The sequence below is a fragment of the Anticarsia gemmatalis genome, chromosome Z (assembly GCF_050436995.1).
Source record: "Anticarsia gemmatalis isolate Benzon Research Colony breed Stoneville strain chromosome Z, ilAntGemm2 primary, whole genome shotgun sequence".
In the NCBI taxonomy this organism is placed as follows: Eukaryota; Metazoa; Arthropoda; class Insecta; order Lepidoptera; family Erebidae; genus Anticarsia; species Anticarsia gemmatalis.
This window is the reverse complement of record NC_134776.1, coordinates 17,524,204-17,548,066: the sequence shown is the minus strand read 5'-3', so window position 1 is coordinate 17,548,066 and position 23,863 is coordinate 17,524,204.

Sequence of the window (23,863 nt, the reverse complement as noted above, 5' to 3'; positions counted from 1 at the left end):
ATTGTTGTACAAGGTTTTCCCTACTAACTTCATCGCCATTAACGGCCAAATCTTGATTTTGTTGGACCTTTTTTCTGTTTCGCGTACGAGGAGTAGGTTTATACACTTTTTGAAATACATCGAATTCTGAATATGGTACATCGTGAGAATATCGATACTTTACAATACCAGGGAACTCCTTTTCAACTTTTAGACATTTTATTTTCAGCCACATTATTTTATTGCCTTCCTTGTCTTTACTTACATTTTTGACGAAGTGTTCATGTAAGGGTCTGATGTTGATCATATCCTCAAACGTTAATTCGTGGACAATATAAGGAGGAGCTGGTTCCCGATGTCTGGTTGATCTGGCTCGCTGCATGATATTCTTCCAGTCTATCATGGAGTAAAGCGACGCGGCGACGTGTGTCTCTGTTGTCTCTCTCAAATAGCACTGTGCATCGATTCGACCTCCATGTGCGTATGACCACTCCCTAAATATTTTTACTCCAAAATTTCGATGAGAACATCAGATCTCTGGATAGTGTAGACCAAAAATGCCGTTATGTACTGGTTCCTATTTTGGCCAGCGCATATATAATAGTGACTTCCTTTACAGTAGGAGACACCTGGCTGAACCACCAATTCATTGCACTAGCGATTTCTATGCTTCCCCGCTTTCCATTGACTTCTTTCCACACTATGCAATAAGCTTCATTTGGAGGTTTTGCAGTGTGGATTGTGTAATTTTGTACAGTAAGTTTGCGTGAATAATATAAAATACCAGCGCCGGAAACTGGTATTTGCAAAGTCGACTGCATATCTGCCGTGACAACTAGATAGGCTGTGTTTGTTGACCCAACCTATCTTTTTTCTTTTCTTTTTTTAAAAACAATAAGGATAGGTTGGGTCATTCATTGACCGCTGACTGTCGGCTCTTTTTTGCATCTTGAAAAGCATTTTCCCGAAAGATATGGGCATCATATTCCGCTTTTAAATGTTCAGGACGACCTGCGTTATCATACCGAGTACAAGACATACAAAAATCTTTTTTTGGAGAAAAAAAAAGAGAGATTGAACTTAATGCCGAATATCCGTTTGTACACAAAAATTGAAGCTGGGCGCCCACCTGCTGAATTAATTTGGTCTTTATATAATTCGTACAAACATCTTCGATATTGTTAGATTACAGTGGCGAAGGCTCCATATAACCCGATTCCTACCGGCTTTACCTTTGGAACACTCCTAAAAATGCATCACATAAATGTGTATTATTCTCAAAAAAAGATCGTTTATTTAAATTTAATTCTATATTTATTACGACATTCATCAATATTTTCAATACGACTAATTTAAAATAAATAAATGAAAAAACGCCTGTTCTATTTGTCAAAGCAAAAGCATTGCATTGCATTACCGAAAATTGCCGTCAAACAACTCGACGGCGCGCGCAGGAATCGCGTAAAGGGAAAAAGATGTCGATGACGTCACGCGGACGTACTTTTCTATGGCGCGTTTTACCGGCGAGGTAACCCGGAATTCATCGGCTTATTGGGCGACTAGTAGGTACAACTGGCGCAGCGGCGCGGGCGGCGCGGCAACTAGCGAATGTGTGAGTGAGATGCAATGATATTTAATGAGAGAGAGACAATGAATGCAATTTTTGTGATGACATTTATGATTTTAGATAGTCAAATATTAACACTCGCGTTTCTTAATAAAAAATACTTTATTTAAAATATCTTAATACTAAACGAGTGTACAGTCGAGCGTGAGATGCGGAACAGAACCCTTAGGTCTAAATGACATGCACTTATATTCGATTACGAGCTTTACATGTGTGTATCGGTGAGACCTCACCTCATGGAGTCTCATGACCATTAGCCAGAATCGAATGTTTATTAGTTTTATAAGTTAAGAGGCAATATGACCAGTAGCAAGAATCGAATGTTTATTTGTCTTATTAGTTATTGAGAAATGGATCAGCTTGCGTTGCTATGGCGAGTGACGTGATGCGTTTCAGTTTACTAGTAACGTATGATTTATGGGACTGGGACGCATAACTCCTCCCTCCGTAAGTTCAAAATCACGTTCGTTAGGACGTCGATTTTGACACAATAATACATTCTTATAACGATACACAGAAATAATTAATACAATGATTAAAATGAGGTAAATTATTATAGTTCCTAAACTTATACTATGCACATTCACAAATTGCTTTTCACTATTTAGCACTGCACTTTTGTCTTTCAACACATGTGTCAGGAACTGAAGATTTTCTAAGTCGATCTGGTCCAAGTTGATTGACTTCTTATGCGTGATGTCTTGCGGCGTGGTGATTTTTGGCAGATGTATCTTTGGTGTACTGCTGAAGACTGATTCGCCTGTTTGAACACGACGTTTCCGTAGTGTGAGCTTGCCTATTTTAACTTCACAAGCGTTGTTGAGGCTTAAGAGATAAGTGCCCATGATGACGTGTTGACTCATGTCGTTTTCACAGATTTCCGTGAGAACTGTATGCGAACCTGTGTATATGATCCAAGAATTTGGTTGAATCGATTTTATCTTAATGTCGGATGTTTCGACACATAATGGAGAACACGATGTAATCGGCGTTGTGAATTTCATTAAGTCTTCGATGCACTGGCTATCTGCTTCAGGTGATATGTAAGTTTCATAGCATAGAAACTTTCCATCGTCGACTTCTCTGCATGGCTGAGAGAGTGGTAATACTTTCGACCCTTTTGTTAGGATGAAGGAATGTTTGGAGGTAAGCAGGAAGGTAAGGTTTATGTGAGGATTATACATAGGGAATGGATATAGTTTATAATAACTGAACACATCTAACTGAACTGTAGGAACTGTCATTATAAAAATTATTTGTTTGCCTTTCACATAACCTTTAATATTTATACAATTTTCTAACTTAATTAAGTTTTCCTTAGTTACTGGGAAAATCAACTTATCTGTGCTCTCAATATCCTTTAAAACATTATATAATTCGTCTGAGTCTAATATCGATTGATGCAGTACATTCAGTCTACTAAATGCTATGGCTGTTTCTACCTCGTCTAAACGTACAAGTAATATTTCGAAGTTATGTATCAACAAATTAAAAGTGTTTAAGACTAAATTCTTACTCCTTTGGAATTGAGTCGCATTTAAAATTTCTTCTATTTCCTGTATAGTCTTATCAAGAATTATGAAGTTATTCCTTGTGGAATTTGTGGTATTTACGAAAGTATCAACTATTTCGGAAATAAGAGTAATTTTGTTAACAAGTGCATTTTGTTTTGATTCTATTTTATTTAACAAATGATCGTATCTTAAAGCATCTTGGTGATCTAAGTTACCTGTTATAGCTTTTATAAGTGAGCCAATGGGGTTAATCAATCCTCGTTTTATTCTAACACTAGGAACTAACTGGTTATATTTGTCTATAGTTAAATTCATAAGATATTCGGTTTGTAAATGAGCATCTACAATACTACCATCTAATGTGTATAAAGCTAACTTATCGTTTATATAAGTAATTAATTGGTTATATTTTTCTACGTTATATTTCAAACTACTACTTACTAGTTCTAAGTCTAATTTCTTAATGATATTCCAGTCGTAAAGACTAAGCGAAGCTTGACCTTCCTTCACGGGAAGGATGCCGGGATTGTCCTCAACTTGCTGCAGTTGAAGGGCCTGGCTTAGGGCTACATGGGTCATCATCCACAGGACGTACCTGCGAAGGACGTTTTATATCTTTAATAGGAACTTTATGCGTACGGTTTTGCGTTTGAACAGTGACAGTGTTCCTATTCATTTCGTTGATTATTTTCGCGGGTTGATAACGGGGTTTGTCTTTACTCCGTCTGGTATTAACACCTTTAATAAACACGTTATCTCCTTTTTTAATGTTAAATTTAGTTTCACCGCCTCGTTTTTCCTTTATTTTCTGCTTGGATTGTAGCATTTTATCATGGAGGTAATTATACAAATATTTGGTTCTCTTAACATGTTCCTTAACTAACTGTTGCGTATAACTTTTGTTAAAATCTACGTTAAACATAGAAGACGATTCGGTGTGACCAAACACGACTTCAAATGGTGTAAGTCCCGTTGTTGAATGTATTGATTGATTGTAAGACATTATTGAATAAGTCATTACGGTTGCTGCGTCCGTAATTTTCCTATCATATTTCGCGAGTCTATAAATCTCTATAATAGTAGAATGGAACCTTTCTACAATTCCCACAGAATTAGGGTTATGAGGTGTCCCTATATGAAGATTAATTTTGTAAAACGTTAACATTTCTTTCAATAAATTATTGTTAAATTCGCTACCTGGGTCAGCGCTTATTTTGGTTGGAATGCCGTAAATTGAAAAGTATTTTATTAATGCTCTAATAATCTCCGGTGTGGATCTATTAGATACTTCAAACGCCTGTCCTAATTTGCTGAATGCGTCGACTACTGTTAAGAAGTATTTACCTTCTATTGAAAACAAATCAATGAAAATTTCCTCGAAAGGTTTTGATTGAGTTTGTGTTAGTTGTAATTCCGGTTTTAAGGGTTTTCTATCGTACTTCATCTTTTTACAAGTTTCACACGAATTAATTATACTAGAGACAGTTGAATCTAGATTATTCCAACAGAATGTCCGTTTAAGGTGCGCGATTGTTTCCTTAATTCCGCGATGGCAGGTTTTTCCCTGATGGTATTTTAATACTATATCGCGTTGTTCATTTTCATCTTCAACGTAAATTACTCGTTCCGTACATTCGCGAATTTTAATAGAGTCCTTTTTAAATATATTTGTTACAATATTAGAAAACTGTTCGCGATGTTTCTTATCCTCAAAATAAATAAAATATGTAATTTTTGGTCGAATATATTCCTTTAAGAATTGTTTTATTAAATCTGTATTATTTATTGGTAAATGAACTTCTAAAATCTTTTGTTTATCTCTTGATAACTTTTTAACAAAACATTCGTTTTTATTCCAAGTGAATACTTGAATTTGGTTCGGCTTTGTATCGATAGCCTCGTGTAATATTGGTATATCCGATGAATCCATATTTTCTTCAGAATGAACTGTTATAATTTGTGAATCTGGTTTTTCAGATGCCGTAAGTGTACCACTACTTATAGAAAGTACGGGATACTGTGATTCGATTGATCGAACCGAACGCGTCTCATCGTCCGATGAGATAATTATAGTGTCGTCTCGTTGTCCCGTATTGACAATCATAGATGACGTTTCCTCTAAAGCGTTTATTTTAATTCTAGAGAGAGCATCCGCATTATTATTTTGTTTTCCGGGCTTATATTGAATGTCGAAATTATATTCGGCTAACCTAAGGCGCCACCTCGTTAGTCGGCTGCCTGGTTCCTTAAAAGAGTTCATCCACGCTAGTGGCCTATGATCACTTAAAACTGTAAATTTGTTTCCGTATAAATAAGGCCTAAAATGCTTACATGCCCAAACAATGGCTAATAGTTCTTTTTCGATGGTACTATACCGTGTTTCAGCGTCATTTAACGTTCTGCTAGCGAAAGCGATTGGTTTATCACTGCCTACAGGTCCCTGTGATAACACTGCGCCTAACGCATAGTTCGAAGCGTCCGTAGTTAGTAAAAATGGTTTTGTAAAATCGGGAAATTGCAATAACGGTGCATTCGTTAGAATTTCCTTGCACTTTTCAAATGCATCTATATACTCTTTATTAATAACTATCTTATTCTTTTTCTTAAGACAATTGGTTAACGGTTGCGTTATTTTCGAGAAATCTTTGATGAATTTTCTATAATATCCTACTAAACCTAGAAAACTTTTTATTTCCGTTGTAGTTTTAGGTAATGGAAACTGCAATACTGCTTTAATCTTATCGTTATTAGGTTTTAAACCGTCCTTAGAAATAGTGTGTCCCAAATACAATACTTCCTTGCGCAAAAACTCGCACTTGTCTAAGGTGACTTTGAGGTTAGTTTCCCTCAATCTATTGAAGATTTTCCGAAGCTTTTCCACGTGATCTTGAAGGCTAGATGAATAGACAATTATGTCATCTAAGTAGACCAGGCAATGGATGCCCTGAAGACCTCTAAGCACATTATCCATGGCTCTTTGGAAAGTAGCCGGTGCCGTCTTCAAGCCAAAGGGCATACGAGTGAATTCGTAATGTCCAGCCTGTGTAGTGAATGCAGTTTTAGGAATATCCTCTTTACTGACTTCTAACTGATGGTAGCCACTTGCTAAATCGATTGTAGAGAAATAAGTGGCTTTCCCTAATCTATCGAAAATATCGGAAATATTTGGCAATGGGTATTTATCGTCTACCGTTATTTCGTTGAGTCTACGGTAGTCGATGACCATTCTATATTTCTTTTCGCCTGATGCGTCTACCTTTTTCGTTACTAAGTGTACAGGTGCACTCCACGGAGAGTGGGATTCCTGGATAACGTTATTTTCTAAAAGTTTTTCCACTTGCCGCTGAATTTCCTCATTTTGGGCAATGGGATGTCGGTAGGGACGAATATAGATTGGATCCTCGTTTTTGGTCCTAATCTTATGTTTAACTTGGTTAGAAAATGATAGAGGTATTTTATCGCAATGGAAAATATCTTTAAATTCTGTGCATAGATTTGTTATACACGATTTTTCCTCAGAATTCAAATGATCTAACCGTAATTTGGAGAGATTTTCCTCTAATATTTTTTCATAATTTATACTACTATCTAACTTATTTAACGTACATTTCACGTATTCTATCTTAATTACGTCTACTGGTTTATCGAAAGTTATGGTGACATCTTCGTTTGTCGTATTTTGCACGATTGTTTGCGCGAAATTTTCCTTACACGTAATGATTGCGTCCGGCATACGAACGCCTGGGCAAAACTCCGTAAACTTGAACATTCCGCTACCGTTTTCTAACAAAGTAGGGATTTTTACTCTTGTTTCTGAGCGTTTCGGAATTTTAATGTAATGAAAATAGTTATACCATATCGGTATATCAGTAAACTTAGTTTTTAATACTTGACGTTTCATGTCAATGCTAGCTTCTAAACTCTTTAATAAATCTATACCGATTAGACCGTCGTAAGCGTTATCTACATTATATATATAAAACGTATGATGTAAATCAGCACAAAAAGTTTGAGGTAATTTTATGGAAATAACCTCGTTGTGTTTGCTACAACCGTGTGTACTATAGATCTCGAAGGGCTTATTTATTTTAAATTGCGCGAAAAATTCGTTCGCCTTTTCCGGACTAATAAAGGAACGTGTGCTTCCCGTGTCAATTAAAAATATTGCGTCTAACTCCGGTAACCTGATGTGCGGTAAACGCAACGCATCGCAATAATTAATTTTTATTATTTCACGTCTTCTGGAGGGGCTTCCTCCTGAAAATTTTCACAAGAATATTGTTCCGATGCGTAGTACGTTTCTTCCGGTTCAGCTAACATATTATTTCGCACGGTGCGCATAGTTGCGTCGGTATTAGGCTTATACTGCGCTTGATTATTATTTAAACCAAATCTAAATTGGTTGTTCAGGTTCGGCTTAAAGAAACCCGATTGCTTATAGTTATTGAGTGTCCTAGGAAACTGCTGTTGTTGATTTGGAAATTGTGGGCTATTAAAGTTTGGCCTAGGGCTAAAAGCTGGCTGCATACCAAACCTTTGATTGTTATTAAAATAAGGCTTTTGTGGAATAAAAGAAGGTCTCGTTTGAGGTTTAAACGAGTTTTGGGGGATTCCAAACTTAAATTTATTTTGTTGGGGGTTTACCTTAAAATTAGGCTGATTTAAATTATTACTACTGGAAGGTTGTGCCTGAAAACTATTAGAAGGTTTTATTTTGTTTCTACAATTATATCTCATTTGGAAATTAACTTCCTCAGTGACAACACTTAGCGCGGATTCTAGTGTTGTGCATTTATTTAATCTTACAAATTTAAGTAAATCTTCGGGCAGGTTATAAATGAAAACGTTTAATGCCGTGTTATTATATATTATATATTTAGCGGCTTTTATGCCTTCGTCTGTTAAAAGATTCACTTTAGATATTAAAGAACTCCTAACATTTTGTATCCTATGACAGAAATCGATGTAAGATTCCCCTGGTTTAATTTTAATATTTTCTAATTCTATGGCGATACAAGCCTCGGATCTAGGATCCCCGAAATGTTGAATTAATAGATCTTTTAATTCCTCCCAAGTGGAGATATTTTCTCGTTCACTAACTAAAATAGCTGCTTTGCCTACTAACCTACTCGTTACGCAGTGGTATAAATAAGTTGCCTGAACGGGATTGTTTTCTCCCCTAAAGCTCCTTATAACGTACTCACATTTGTTAATAAAAAGATTCAATAGTTTCTCATCTCCATCGTATCGTGGAATAATGCATTGAATTTCCTTAGGGATAAGTGTAATTTGTTGAGCCATTTTACACAATAATATTACACAAAAACACACAAAATTATACACACACAAAAATAATAAGGCAAATAAATAACTATCTGAGTTATTGGAAATATTTTTGTTAACTTACTCTACTAGTGAAAGCTCGCGATTTGGGCAGAACTTCACTTAAAAATACGTTAATGGCAATTTTCAGTCCAGTTAAACGTATGGATGGATAGACATGGGAACGGAGTGAATAAAGGGTCTACTCACATTAAACCGCTCGATCTCATGCCGGTGCTGCCGCTGCTCGCCTTGCGTTTTTGACTAATTTGTAGATTCTTATACGGACTGTAGTCTATGCGATCAGAACGACGTTACGACCGATTCGTGTGTACGTTAAACGACGACTTTTCGCGACTTGAACAATCCTACCGACTGCGCCAGTCAAATATTAACACTCGCGTTTCTTAATAAAAAATACTTTATTTAAAATATCTTAATACTAAACGAGTGTACAGTCGAGCGTGAGATGCGGAACAGAACCCTTAGGTCTAAATGACATGCACTTATATTCGATTACGAGCTTTACATGTGTGTATCGGTGAGACCTCACCTCATGGAGTCTCATGACCATTAGCCAGAATCGAATGTTTATTAGTTTTATAAGTTAAGAGGCAATATGACCAGTAGCAAGAATCGAATGTTTATTTGTCTTATTAGTTATTGAGAAATGGATCAGCTTGCGTTGCTATGGCGAGTGACGTGATGCGTTTCAGTTTACTAGTAACGTATGATTTATGGGACTGGGACGCATAACTAGATTTAGTTTTGTTTTCATTTTGCGCGCCTATTTTAGGTTATTTTGGATTATTATGTTTATTATATTTGGATGAGTTAAATTGTGTTAAATTATCTATGAATGTTATTATTTTGTGTAAAATCGTGGTGTTTGTGTGAATGTACTGGTCGTATCTAACGTGTATTTGTAAGTATTACTTTCATTGTTATTGTTTGTGTATTGCGATCATGGACAACAAGTAGAAGCAATAAATATTGTTAAATTAGTTATTAATCAGTAAATTCATGTTGTAGAGTGTAGACATTGTTTTCAAAATGCTCCTAGTGCCAACATGTACCTATCTACCAAAATAAATAATACAGAATGCAAAGGACATGATAAGTATTTTAAACATTCCCATAAGTTCTTCTCTACGATATAACTTTATAAATTTATCAATGGCTTATCGGTACCTAGCTGTAGTGTTTTTATTATTTCTCCGATTCCTCATCAATAATTTCGTTCATAGGTACTTAGTCTTTACCTATTATGAAAGTAATTCGGTAGATCGGATCGCAATACAACGATTTATTCTGTTTACGTATGGTTAGTGGTCGACCTAGTGTCAAATTTGTTCAAGCCGCCATCGCGTCGGTCACCCACCTATGGAATGACCGCACTAAGAGTTGCTTAACCTTAGCTTAAGCAGTTTTAGCTCCGGCTTGCCTTTTAACAAAACTCACCCTTCGCCACTGTTAGATTACTTTCTAGGTATTGTCCTTTAGACTTCTTCCCACAGTAATGTGATTCTTGTCCTGGAAAAGAATTTATGTGCTCGATAATTTGTTGCTCAGACTCAGGACTAGTTTTGTTAACTGGATCACGGGAGCCTCGTTTGTCTATTCCTGTATAATTTCCATATTCGTTCACATCCATAAAAGCTTTATTGACAGGACCATTTGAAATACACAATGTTCTTAGAAATAAATCTTTACATACTCGATGCTTCTCTTGATTTTGGAAAAGGTATCATAACTAGCTTTTCGCCGTTTGTTGTCAGAAACGCCAACTTTCATTCTTTTGATTGGAGTGGCAATTACGTGCTTGAGCAGAAATTGTTTTTTCGATACATAGTCCTTGATTACCCAGTGAAAAGTAGCCAAAACATTTTATTTATAATACTCTAATGTGTTATGTCGTCTACAGTAAGGGAAATATTAACCAGAATACTTTAGTTAGTAGTCGTTTTTCCTTTTAAACGTCTGGTCGTAAATAATATATGTAGTTCGAAAAATAATTAATGATTACTAAGTCATTTTAATGAGTTTTCGCGTTACTATTTTTTGAGACATGCCTATAGGGAGTAATGTGGAAAAAGTATCTTTTTCAACAAAGAAGAGAAAAAGTAATCAGGTGACTTAGTTACTAGTAACTCCTCAGTCACGAATCAAATAGTGTACTAAATTAAGTAAATAATTACGTTGTGAATGCGAGAGTAAAACAGAAATATGGAACAAAATAACTAGTTTTATTGGTTTAAGAGGTTTGCAGTAACCTATCTCTACGTTTAAAGTCTTAAATGAAGGACTTTATAACAAAGTTTATTTAATATAGACCACATTAAAAAAATATTTCCTGAACACTTGGAAATATCAAAATAAATAAATTTGTTAATTTTAAATTTATTTTAAAAATATGTATCACAAGTTCGAGTTAGTTAATTTTTGATCAGAGTTAGTGATTTTTAACGCAGTATGAAAAGCGTTGAATAGAAACTAACTGGTGTTAATGATTTATTAAATTAATTTTATGTTGTATGAATTGCATTTGTTAGATACTAACTAGAGTTAGTTATAGTAACACGTGTCTGTTAGATGTACAACATTGTATGTTATATAACAGTTAACGGTTATATTCAGGTATTTTATGGGGGTATTCAATGAAACAAACCATATTAATTAGTAATAAATCAATATTTATTTTTGAAATTAAGTTTTATTTGGAATATAAAACAAAAGACACACATAATTTTGCTTAAAATAAAAACAATAGAAAGTACCTACTTGTCGTTAATTAAAAAACCAAAAATACATAAAAAAAATGTGTCATGTATAATTCAGTCAATTATCTATTCGTCACCTTCTTCTGTGACGTCAGGCTTTAAAATTCTATCGACTATGTCCTTATCTGTTGGTAAAGCTGCATACCACGGATGAAGCTCATGTGGTATTATGCCTTTTTTACATAAACCAATAAGGCCCTTCTTCTTTGCCTCCGAAATCGGGAGAGGAGATAAGTATGCTTTTGGTATCTGGTATTGACTATAAGCTACCTTAACATTATCAATCGCAAGACTGTCAATACAACCTGTACTTACGTCCTGTCTCTTTCTTTTTCTAGTAACAAGTGTGGTTTTAGCCGGGCATCCAAATACATCAAATTCAAGATAGGGACCATTGTGGGAATATCTGAAATTTACAATACCCGGAGAGTTTCTTCCAAATCGTAAACATTCAATTTTGAGCCATTTAATTTTGTTTCCCTCCTTATCTGTGCTCGAATTTCTTATGAATTTATCATTTAATGCCTTTACGTCTATCATATCACTGTACAGTAATTCTTGACTCACATATGGTGGTGCTGAAGCTCTATTTATTTTCGAACGTGCACGTTCCATGATAATCAATCATTGAATAAACGGAAGCACGTCTCTGTTCTCGTTCTATCGCGCTATGCATGGAGTCTACTTCCATATGAGTGTGACCGCTTTTCAAGTATTTCCGTGGCGCAGTGGTTTAGGTCACCACGCCAACAGTACTGCGTCGGGAGGTCGTGGGTTCGATTCCCACACGGAGCAATTATTTGTGCGATCCACAAATAATTGTTTCGGGTCTGGTTGTGCTTTGTGTCCGTTGTTTGTATGTTTGTAAAAGTCCCCGCGACACAAGAGCAATTCTTAGTGCGGGAATTGTCTTTTAAAAAAAAAAGAACAAATTACTTCTAGGTTTAGGCCTGGTCTTTGAATTGAATGTACCAGAAATGCCGCGATGTACTGATTACGATTTTGCCCAGGGCATGTGTCACTATACATCGTTACTTCCTTGATATTAACTGGTAACTGACCAATCCATGGCACTGGCATTTTCTATATTGCCCCTTTTCCCGTTAATTTCATTCCAAGTTATACAAAATGCTTCATTGGGTGGTTTCGATGTGTGGATCGTGTAATTCTGAACATTTAACTTCCTGGACTTCATTTAACCACTGACTGGAATATGTAGAGTAGACTGCATGTCAGCTGTTACGACTGAGTAACTGTCATCTATGATAGATCGTTGCTTATCCAACTCTTCTGCTTGTGCTTCATCCTTCTTTGCGATATGTAGATCATATTCTTCTTTTAGATGGGAAGGACGCCCAGCAGTTTCAAAACGAGTACAAAGTGTGCATAAATCCTTTTTCGGTTTGAAAAATGAAAAATTAAATTTAGTACCAAAGATAGTTATGTAAACATAAAACGAACATGGCTTCTCATAGGACGTTTTGAGTTCTTCCTTATATAAATTGTACATCGCAATCGTAAGTTTACAATCCAGATTTTGCCTCTTGGATTTCTTCCTGCAGTAATGGGATTCGAGCCTAGGAAAAGAGTTAATATGATCAATAATCTTTTGTTCCGAATCCGGGCTAATCTTGTTTTACGGGCATCGAAAACCACGTCCCATCACTCTCAGTATAATTTTTAAGCACGTCTTTGAACCGAAAAGCTTAATTTACTGGTCCATTTGATATACATAAAGTTTTCAGGAAAAAATCTCGCAGACCCGTGTTTTCGTATCCACTTTATTAAAGTAATATGCATAACTACAAGACCATTTTTTTTCGGAAATACCAGCTTTCATCGTTTTTACCGGCTGAGCTATAATATGTTGAAGTAAAAACTGTTTCTGAGCATTGTAATCGCCAATTTTCCAATAGGTATCACATATTTTAGAGCTTTCGTCTTCTGAAAAATTAATTTGGCACTGATAGCGGCATCTGATATAGCATTTTACGGTTTAGGTCTCTTTGCAGGCATACATTGGTTCTTTTTACCTAAGTAGGGTAAACCGTTTTGCTTATTAGCTTTAGCTATGTTTTTTTTCCAACACGTAATTTTAACGTTATTGTCTGAAATTACAGAGACTTCGTCTGACTGCTCAATAGATACACAAATATGTACTGAACCGTGTAAGCCAAAGAGATTTTATTACAAGTTCATACATACTATAATGCGAAAAGACTTATTCCCCGACCTAATAGATAAAATTGGATTTCTATCAAACTGAAGTGCACTTTTAGCTTCCATACGTATTTGCCTCAAAGTACTTAATTTAGGAAAAGTAGGAGGTTCCCTTGGATTGTCTGTATTTATAAATTTGTCTGCCAACATAGCCCTTACTGCTAATGCCTTATTGTGTAAATTCACATTCAAATTGAATATTTAAATCATCTCCACCATCGTCTTCATTGTTACTTGAATTCTCTGTAAAAAATGTAATGATGTTGAAAACGGTTACAAGTATATTGAAATAATTTGAAGTTAAAATAAAATACCTAATTCGTTTTCAAGTGGTTCGCTCACAAAACTTGGTAATTGGTCACCATCAAACCACGTAAAATCATACTGGCTATCTTTTAGAATCCACCCATTATTTGCTGGGCTTAAAGTGTTAGGATACGTCATATGAGCATTGCTCCAGACACTTGCAATATAATTTGCTCGTCGAAACTGTTGAAGCAATTCGGATTTACCCGGTGGTAACGGTGGTTTCAACATCAATACATTTTTTTGTGAATACCTTAATATTTAAAATAAATTTTGAACATAGTAAACCATAAAATATTTTGAAAATAATACCCAAAATAATGTTCCTTATCTTCCTAAGCATTCCAAGTACTTTTAATATTCAATAATTTTTCAACTTTATTTTTTTTCATTCATATAAATTTAACCCATTAATCTCCCACTGCTGGGCAAGGGTCTCCTCCCGTAATGAGGGAGGGGTTAGGCCTTGAGTCCACCACGCTGGCCAAGTGCGGGTTGGGGACTTTGCATGCCCTCAATAAATGTATGAAACAAATTTTTTAGGCATGCAAGGTTTCCTCACGATGTTTTCCTTCACCGTTGGAGCATGTGATAATTATTTCTAATTTCTAATGCCTCGGGTTCGAACCTGCGACCACTTGCGTGGGAGGTGTCAACTTATACCATTCGGCTATCACCGCATTTTTCATTCATGCGTATGAATAATGCTCTCACTCTCGCACTCATAGAGAAAGGTTAATGGCGTCTAGGGGACGAATGGCTCTTCGGATAGGTCTGTCCGCATACAAAGGGTCTTAAAATTGTACCTAAAATAACATGCTTATATAAAATTTTGGCTTGCTACTATAACGTAGTTTAACTTATTTATAAATAACATTTAAGACGTCTGGTAGAAGTAATGGCCCACGGAAAGTGTCCGGCAATAGTCATTTTAATTCTACATAATATTATTAAAAACATATTTGAAAACGATTTTCTAATTGTCCTAAGAATTTGTTGCCAGTAACTTGTCATTTTTAATGTCAGGTTATCTTATATCATGTCCGGCACCACGAAGAACGAACTAAAACCATTTTTCGATACCTCCTAAGTATATTGATACTGTAATGATATTTGATTATACATTAATCTTCCTTGTAGCTCTGAAGCTGGTGAATTAGTTTTATGCAATTTATATATAAAAAAAAATCGGATACTTTTTGAAAACAACTTTGTACAGATTTTAAAGAAAGTTAGATTTTTCCAATCTTATATAGCATATTGGTATAGTAGCAGCCTGGCCTTCTAGAAGAGAAAAACACTGCTAAATACATGTTTATATCCGTATTTAAGAAACTACGGTATATAGCCCCTATTAGTGCAGAAGAGTCATCACATATTATTTCATTAGGCGCACTTCGATCACGTGTCCATGTGGTTAACCAAGCGACTATAGTATCAGTAGTGTGAGACTGCGATGACATATAACACAAAGATATACTTGTACTTGTAGTGTATGCTATAACTACATACAAGAACATGTGTTTAAGGTCTTTGCTTTTCAAATAATTATTAACTCCCGGTGGCGCAATTATTTGGAAAATCGACCCGGTTGCATGTATAGATAACATTTTATGTTCATTTTTAATACTTCGTCGTAATATCTACTTTGTTCTTTAGTCCAAAAGTATAAAAAGAAAGGAACTAAACTAAATTTTTGGTTCAATGAATCGAGTGGCGGACTTTGCGACATAGCATATTATTATAGAGATAAAATTGGATTTCTATCAAACTGAAGTGCACTTTTAGCTTCCATACGTGTTTGCCTCAAAGTAATTAATTTAGGAAAAGTCGGAGGTTCCCTTGGATTGTCTGTATTTATAAATTTGTCTGCCATCATAGCCCTTACTGCTAATGCCTTATTGTGCAAATTCACATTCAAATTGAATATTTAAATCATCTCCACCATCGTCTTCATTGTAACTTGAATTCTCTGTAAAAAAAAAATGTAATGATTTTGAAAAAAGTTACAAGTATATTATATAATTTAAAGTTAAAATAAAATACCTAATTCGTTTTCAAGTGATTCGCTCACAATACTCTGTAATTGGTCACCATCAAACCACTTAAAATCATACTGGCTATCTTTTAGAATCCACCCATTATTTGCTGGGCTTAAAGTGCTAGGATGCTTCATATGAGCATTGCTCCAGACACTTGCAATATAATTTTCTCGTTGAAACTGTTGAAGCAATTCGGATTTTCACGGTGGTAACGGTGGTTTCAACATCAATATTTTTTTTGTGAATACCTTAATACTTAAAATAAATTTTGTACACAGTTAACCATATAATTTTGAAAATAATACCCAAAATAATGTTCCTTGTCTATCTAAATATTCCAAGTACTTTTAATATTCAATAATATTTCAATTTTATTTTTTTTCATTCAATTTTTTTAACTGTTTAATACTTCGTCGTAATATCTACTTTGTTCTTTAGTCCAAAAGTATAAAAAGAAAAGAACTAAACTAAATTTTTGGATAATTTAATCGAAACGCGGTCTTTGCGACGTAGCATATCTAGATAAAATTGGATTTCTATCAAACTGAAGTGCACTTTTAGCTTCCATACGTATTTGCCTCAAAGTACTTAATTTAGGAAAAGTCGGAGGTTTCCTTGGATTGTCTGTATTTATACATTTGTCTGCCAACATAGCCCTTACTGCTAATGCCTTATTGTGCTTTAACTTTTCTGCAAATTTTAGTTTTCTCGTCGAAGTTAGTTTATTCTTAATAGTCGGATCATGGACAAATTCTTTTTTTATACTTACTTTATAGACAGCTAACTACTGAATAATTATGTAGACGTTGAACAAAAAGTCAATAAAATATTTCTCCACATTGGGTACATTTGCCATAACATTTGATATTATCTAAACGATTTAAGGTAACGTAGTTTCCTTCAAATGAAAACGTGCACTTAATGTCCGTTTTTGCCCATAACTTATCCTGTAATTCGTTAGTCCAGCAGTTCTTCAATAACCAACTATTATGATTTGAAGGAGCGATGTCTTCGAAATCGTGTTTATCCATTAGAAATCTTATGACTAAATCTGAATTAATTTCGTCAACATCTTCAATGACATTTTTAGTGTAAGGTACAGTTTCAACATCATCAAAATAGTATTTATAGTGACGTTTAATTGATAATATCTAATTGTATAGCAGGTTTCTTGAAGTCCTGCAGATTTTTTTTATTTAATCGCTTTCGTATGCAATCACAAAATGTATGACTTAAAGGTGGAATAGACTTGACAAATATGTCTGCATATTTAGAAACTACTCCTTTTAAAACATGTAATAGGTGCCTTTACAACGTTTTCTTCGCGGGCTTCACAGATGGGCGCGGCGCGCGCTCTTTCCTGTGTTGTTCCACGCGCGAAAGAGCGTGTGTGTAACTAAAGGCACCTTCAAAATAACATCATCAAAATACGTATTTATAGCGACGTTTAATTGTAAAGCAGGTTTCTTCAAGTCCTGCAGAATTTTTTCATTTAATTGCTTTCGTATCCAATCATAAACTGTATGACTTACAGGTGAAATAGACGACAAATATGTCTGCATATTTGAAAACTACTTCTTTTAAAACATGTAATAGGTGCTTTTTTAACGTTTTCTTCGCGGGCTTGACAGATGAGCGCGGCGCGCGCTCTTTCCTGTGTTGTTCCACGCGCGAAAGAGCATGTGTGTAACTAAAGGCACCTAAATGGTATCGTACTTTTTCTACTGTTTTTCTTTTGTTATTTTAATCATGCACTGTCAATCACGCTGGAACAGGAGAGCTAGTTTGGTTAAGTTTCAAGTGCCATCAATGTTATGCCGTCATAAGGGTTTTTATCTGAAACAATAAACATATATTATTAAGGTATATGTTTAAGTCATTATAAACAGTCTAACGCAAAGGTATGTTGTGTGCTCGAATATATTTCTAATGGTTTCAAATTAATGTTCAATGTTTTAATAACATTAGGTTGGTACCTACTTACTGTGCAAATTTAAAACTTAGCAAAACAGTTGATGAGTTTGATTGTAGTTTGAATGTTGCAAACGAAAAATCAAAATGCCCGTCTCACACTGCAAAGTACAGAAAATAAAAAAGTGTGTCGAAAAGACAATAGTCCAAAAAAATCGTTCTGAAAATTTGTTCTTTGAAAATGTTGCCAGTATAATAAAACACCATCGTTCAGTTTTTATAATTGCCTGTTAAGTTTTATTCATTAAGTTTCTTTTTTTAAACAACCTCTTTCTTTTTTTCAGACGCCGTCGGCTATGTCATTCTACTATATAAAATTATTTATATATAAAAACAAGTGACTCACCTACTTTTTACGAAATTCTAAAGTTACTCATTTAAGAATTGTCTGCCCACCTTGTACCAAACAAATAATCGTACAATACGGTGAATTTTATTAGAATGTCAGCTCTTTATAATAAACGGTTCTTGAAGGTATGCAAAGTCCTCAACACGCAATTGGCCAGCGTGGTGGACTCAAGACCTAACCCGTCCCTCAATACGAGAGGACAGCCTTACCCAGCAGTGGGATAGTAATGGGTTAAGTTTATTTTTATTGATTTATTTCCTATTTGTAAAATTATGATGATACACGATGATGATTGTATAAAATAAATGCAAAAAACAAATACCTACACTTCTCGTAGGGTAAGAGAGAAAGAATTGGTCCAACCAGAGCCAAAAAAAATATTGTTATGGTAAGAGAACTAAGTACTTGGTGCCTAAAGTGTTTAATAAAATTGATTTATAAAGAAAACAAAGTAAAATAAATAAAACATCACTTGAAATAAAAAAGAAGCTGGTCTAACATAAAAAAGATGATTTAAAACCTACGTATAAAAATAATAGTATTGATTTGGTATGTCGTTGGTATCAAATGAGTGTCTAATAAAATGTTTCAGTCTGTAATAATTACAAATTCAACATTATTTACGCAAAAAGCTACATAGTCTGAGTATTTTAGATGAATCCTATACGAGTACGAGTTTAACATTTTTTTATTAACCCAGATGCAAAACACGTACCTACAGACCGTACAATAATAATGTAATATTATGTCGACGCATCGTGATGACTATCATTCGTAAAGAATTACTAATTAAGTAATTCGAATTTATCAAATCAAACTAAACATCAATATAACCTCTTGGTGTCTTTCCTAAATATTGGTATTAATTTATTTGATTTTGTAACTTTAAAATGAAAGTAGGTATTTAATGGTTGTTGTACCCATCAAATACAAACAGAAAGTCAGAAATTGTTATTTGTTTTAGGTGCAAAGATTAATTACCTAAATAATATTGTTAATTAAAATAATTAATATTAAGATGTATAAGCAACAATCGATGTATTTTTATCAACCTTTAATAACATTTAGTTAAAAGTAAAACAACAGTGAAACGGATTTTGTTACAATTGACGCCCATTTTAATATTTGATAAGAACACATCCGATTTGAATATTAGACAAATTTAATACATAAAATTAATGTAAAAGCTTTAAAATTACTAATTAATTTGATTAGAATTTTTGATGTTAAAAGATTATAGTTGTAACACATTGTTGTATTTTAAAACATTTTTATTTATGCGTGTTCCGCTTGTGAATGACGCCATGTTGCAAATTCATTTTGACTGGTAGAGACAATGACATAGACATAAACATTGACGTATTATTCTATTTATTGCATTAAAACACAGTGTGTGTATAAGTAGTTATTGTTACATTATAATAATAAGTTCTAACAGTTAAGGACACGTTATTGTTGTAAGCCACAGAAAGTGCAATCTGATATTGTAAGTGTTTGTGTTTATAATTATTGTGAGTGTTAAGGACGTAGGCAAATTTTAGAATAATTATGTTTGTAATGACTGCGAATAAAGGTGGAATGGGTGTCAGCAATGCTGACGTCACTAATTCTAAAGATTTAAATGGGCTTCTTCGTCGTTACATACAATGCCTCAATAATATGTAGTGGTTTAGAATTTTTCAATTAAATATTGTATTGTGTTGTTGGCATTAGTCGATGCCAATTATATTTTTTTATACCTACGTTGGTATTGGTTGTCAAGGAAGAGTATCGGATAGGGGTTGTACAGGTTCATATTATAATATTATATTTAAATAAAACAATTAAGGTCGATTTGGGTAACTTTTAATTATTTGGGTAACATTGACAGTGGGAATTTGAACTAGTTACGATTATTTTTTCATATGAAACCAACACAAAAAAAGTTGAAGTTAAAAGTTTGCAAATCTAAAATAAACCTTTATCAAATGTGTTGGTTTCATATGCTGTTACTCAACTTGACTGTAGTTTCGGGCTAAGACGAACGTTCCCTTCCCGCCACACGTCCGATGGTCGGAGTGACAGCGTTTGTTCAGTGTTGCCTGACTATCAGGGTTGGATTTAGGTACGTTGAAGACTAAAAACTGAAAAGGATAGTATTTATTGGAAAATTATAGTACAGTTTAACAGACAAAATTTAGTCCTCTTCTAGGTTTATCAGTTCTTGCAGATCTTCATCCTTTGCATTCAATCTTAGTAACATATCCTCAGAATAAAGTCCGTACAGTTCCCACTTTTGCTAGGTACCGCTTTTGATAGCGTCACATGACAGTAATAAGGCGTTTTTTGTTTTTGTTATTCCGTTTTACGGCTCTGTGATCGAGCACTTTAGAGCCTAAGTAATAAGACGTCTAAGAATTGTGTTGCCAGTTTGTTGCGTATTTTGGTTTTGGTTAGGTTCACTTTACTGAATATTCGTTCGCAGTCGGCAATGGCATGTGGAAGTACTAAACAATCTAGGGCAAATTTTGAATTTTGATGTCTCTTTAAACGGCCTATCATTTGTCAAATCTTGCCATTGGTATAGTTTGCTCCAAATTACATCGTCTTTTTTTCAGAAGTGATTTCTTTCGGTAATATTGCTGAAGCTAAGACACGCCACTGGTTATCAAGCCGCTGTATGTTATCCATTTTTGTTATATCAGTGACTCTGGGAAAGGCAGAAACAATCGGAACTCTCGTTCAATTTGACTGTGCTTTAACGGGACTTAGCACTGAAAGTAAAAGCAATGGTTTGCAATTAAAATCATATCTCTTCCTGATTTGTTGAGCAGATTCAACTAAAAAATTCTTTACGTCAGGCCATATCTGCTTTAATCTCTGGGGTACCTATGGATTTTGGAAGCAACTACTACTCCAAGATACATCTGTTCATCTTGAATTGCCACGCAGTGTCTGCGGGATTTATATCGCATATTTCTGTACTATTGACGTAATTTCTAGTTGCGCACATCGTTTAGAGCTCATCTTTAAAAAACGAAATATATTTCTTGCTAGCTCCTTACACCTATTTGGCAATTTCTAGTACGCTGCGAAAAGATCACTCTTCTTTGAATCTACTGGCCACAGAATTTTCCGAACCCATCACGACATTACAGCCGAAAATATTGTTGGATTCGGATCGGACATCCGAATCCAACAATATTTTTTTGTGGTATATTGTATCTCGTAAATGACTCAATTATTTTACAGTTGCTCCTTCATTCGCGTCATTCGGGTCATCACCGCTGAATAAATTATGAAAATTCCAAAATTTACTATTTATTTTTCCTATATGTTCGTCAAAATAACAAACTGTACATGAGGCTTTATTGGTCGAAACATCAGTTGATTCATCCGTGATTATACTAGACTTAGAAGTTTCAAGTTCTTTGGATAACTTCGCTTTATAGCTTGGACTGATGGCTTTAAAAACTATTTTAGCATATTTTTTCGATTGAAATTCATATCTTTTATAATTTTGGAGTCGGGTATGTTTTAAAACTTTGCCTAAATGGTCTGAGACATTAAACGCAATGTTTTCTTCAGCGAAAAAAGCGGCTAAATTAATTTCTGTATTCTGGCTAACTTTGTTGTGTTTGGTTCCTGTGTCGAAGAAGTGCTGCTTGCCGCAAAAAAACTTGATACATTTTGGGTGCCTTGTTTAACAGATATATTTTTGATATGTTCTTGACCTTCACTGTGTTTAGTGATTATGTGTTTTTCTGCAACCATGGAAATGTCACAAACTATGCATCTTGCTTTATAAATATTTCTAGGGTCCTGAGTAAGCCACTTACTGAACTAAGGCTCCTTTTTCCAGTCCGGCCTATATTTTTGATTACGATGCTTCTGCTTTTCAACCATATCACCTCTACCCAGACGTCTTCTCGGGTTTTAAAAAGGCTTAACTGTGTGTTTAATACAGAAACACAATTATTGATTTAAATAACTACATAATAAGTTAAATTAAAAATAATGCATGTGTACTATAATTTTTTCGCAAATACTATCCTTTTAATTTTTTTGTACTATCTTTTTCAACGTACCTAAATCCAACCCCGTTCTACAATAAATACCTGTTTTGACGTATATTTGGACGCAAAACAACGTAGAGGAGCTTCATTGGTAATCCTATTTTTTAATTTTGCAAGTCGAGATTCTAAATTTGAAGGTTTAATGCCGTATTTAGACGCCGATTTTCTTATAGATAATGTCTTGTCGATCACTTCTTTTATAGCCGATTTCATCGCCTCCTCGTCCACAGGCCCCGTCCTTGAAGATTCCTTTTTCTTATAAATTCGCGGCATTTTCCTAAAAATATATAAAAAAACCTTAATATTCCTCATAATGAATGTTTCGTGGAGTACTTTCGTACAGTATACGAATGCTCCCCAAGTAATTAGGGCTTAGGTCGAGGTTGTACGGCGGATGGTCTTATAATTCTATGTATTCTTGTTCTAAAAACTCTTTTGTTCTGTGCACGTTGTAGTATTTCTTTGAAATTTGGTGGTGTAGTAGTACACAATAAAGACATTATTATGTAAGTAGTTTAAATACATCCCATTTGAACATTTTCTGTATTCACAAAAAAAGGAACTCGGATCTTTTCTGCAAAATAAAAATAATTTATGATGTGATTTGGTACTTTTGTATGGGTAAAAGGATTTAAAATGTATTAATTAATTAAAAACGTTTAATGACAGAAATAATGGTACATTATCTGTATGTAGTAGCAGTTTATTTATTATCATCTACCTCAGTTTTCACATCAAAATCAGGTTCGCTGGAATATTCATCTACATCGTCTTCAATATTAATGCCTTCTGTCAGATTTTTGTAAAAAAACTTGAGCATCTCGAGAAATTAAATGCATGAGACTTTTGATATCGTTTATTTTTGCGGCTGGTATCGATTTTCCATTGGGACAAAGCACATCCAGTAAATCTCTGGAAAAAGTCCACCTCTTCATAGGCGTCATCCAAAGCGTTTCTCATGAACAGAGAAAACATTGCTTCTTTTTTAAACAAAATCTACTTTTTTGAGCCATGATACTTTTTCAACATTAACAACCTTTTTTAAATTAATGAAGGTATTTTCAAGTTTTGCTGATCCTAAAAAACCTTGGCTTCCATTCTGTGAACCTGAAGCGGTTTGATTTTTTTGCAGGCTCTCATAGTTCTCATAGTCTTCAGGTAAGTAAACTCTTTGCTGGTGTTTCAAAACACATTCTATTAGGTCGAGAAAAAGTCTTCGCATTATAGTATGTAAGAACTTGTTAATAAAATCTTTTCTCTACACAAAAAAGCTCGATATTTGGGTACCTCACGAGCTCACTAAAAGCAACCTAATGAACCGTGTACTCATTTGTGATTCTTGAAGCCAAAGAGATTTTATTACAAGTTCATGCATACTATAATGCGAAAAGACTTTCTACCCGAACTATTATTTTACTGAAATCCGTGTCGTTAGGTAAAAAACTATGTCCAGACTCTAAAAATCGAATATGATTTTCTTGCAATGTCGGACGGCCATTTAAAAAAGCTTTAAGCATAAGGGTGATCTTATTATTCCTATTCTGTCCGCCGCAAGAAATTAAGAAAAAAGTTACGAAGTATTTGTTACGCAAAAAAGATCTAAAAGGCTTGTCCATGCAACATGGATCTTTTAAATATTATAACCAGTTTGTAACACAAGAAATGCCATCCTCAGCATCTTCTATATGCTTTTTCCTA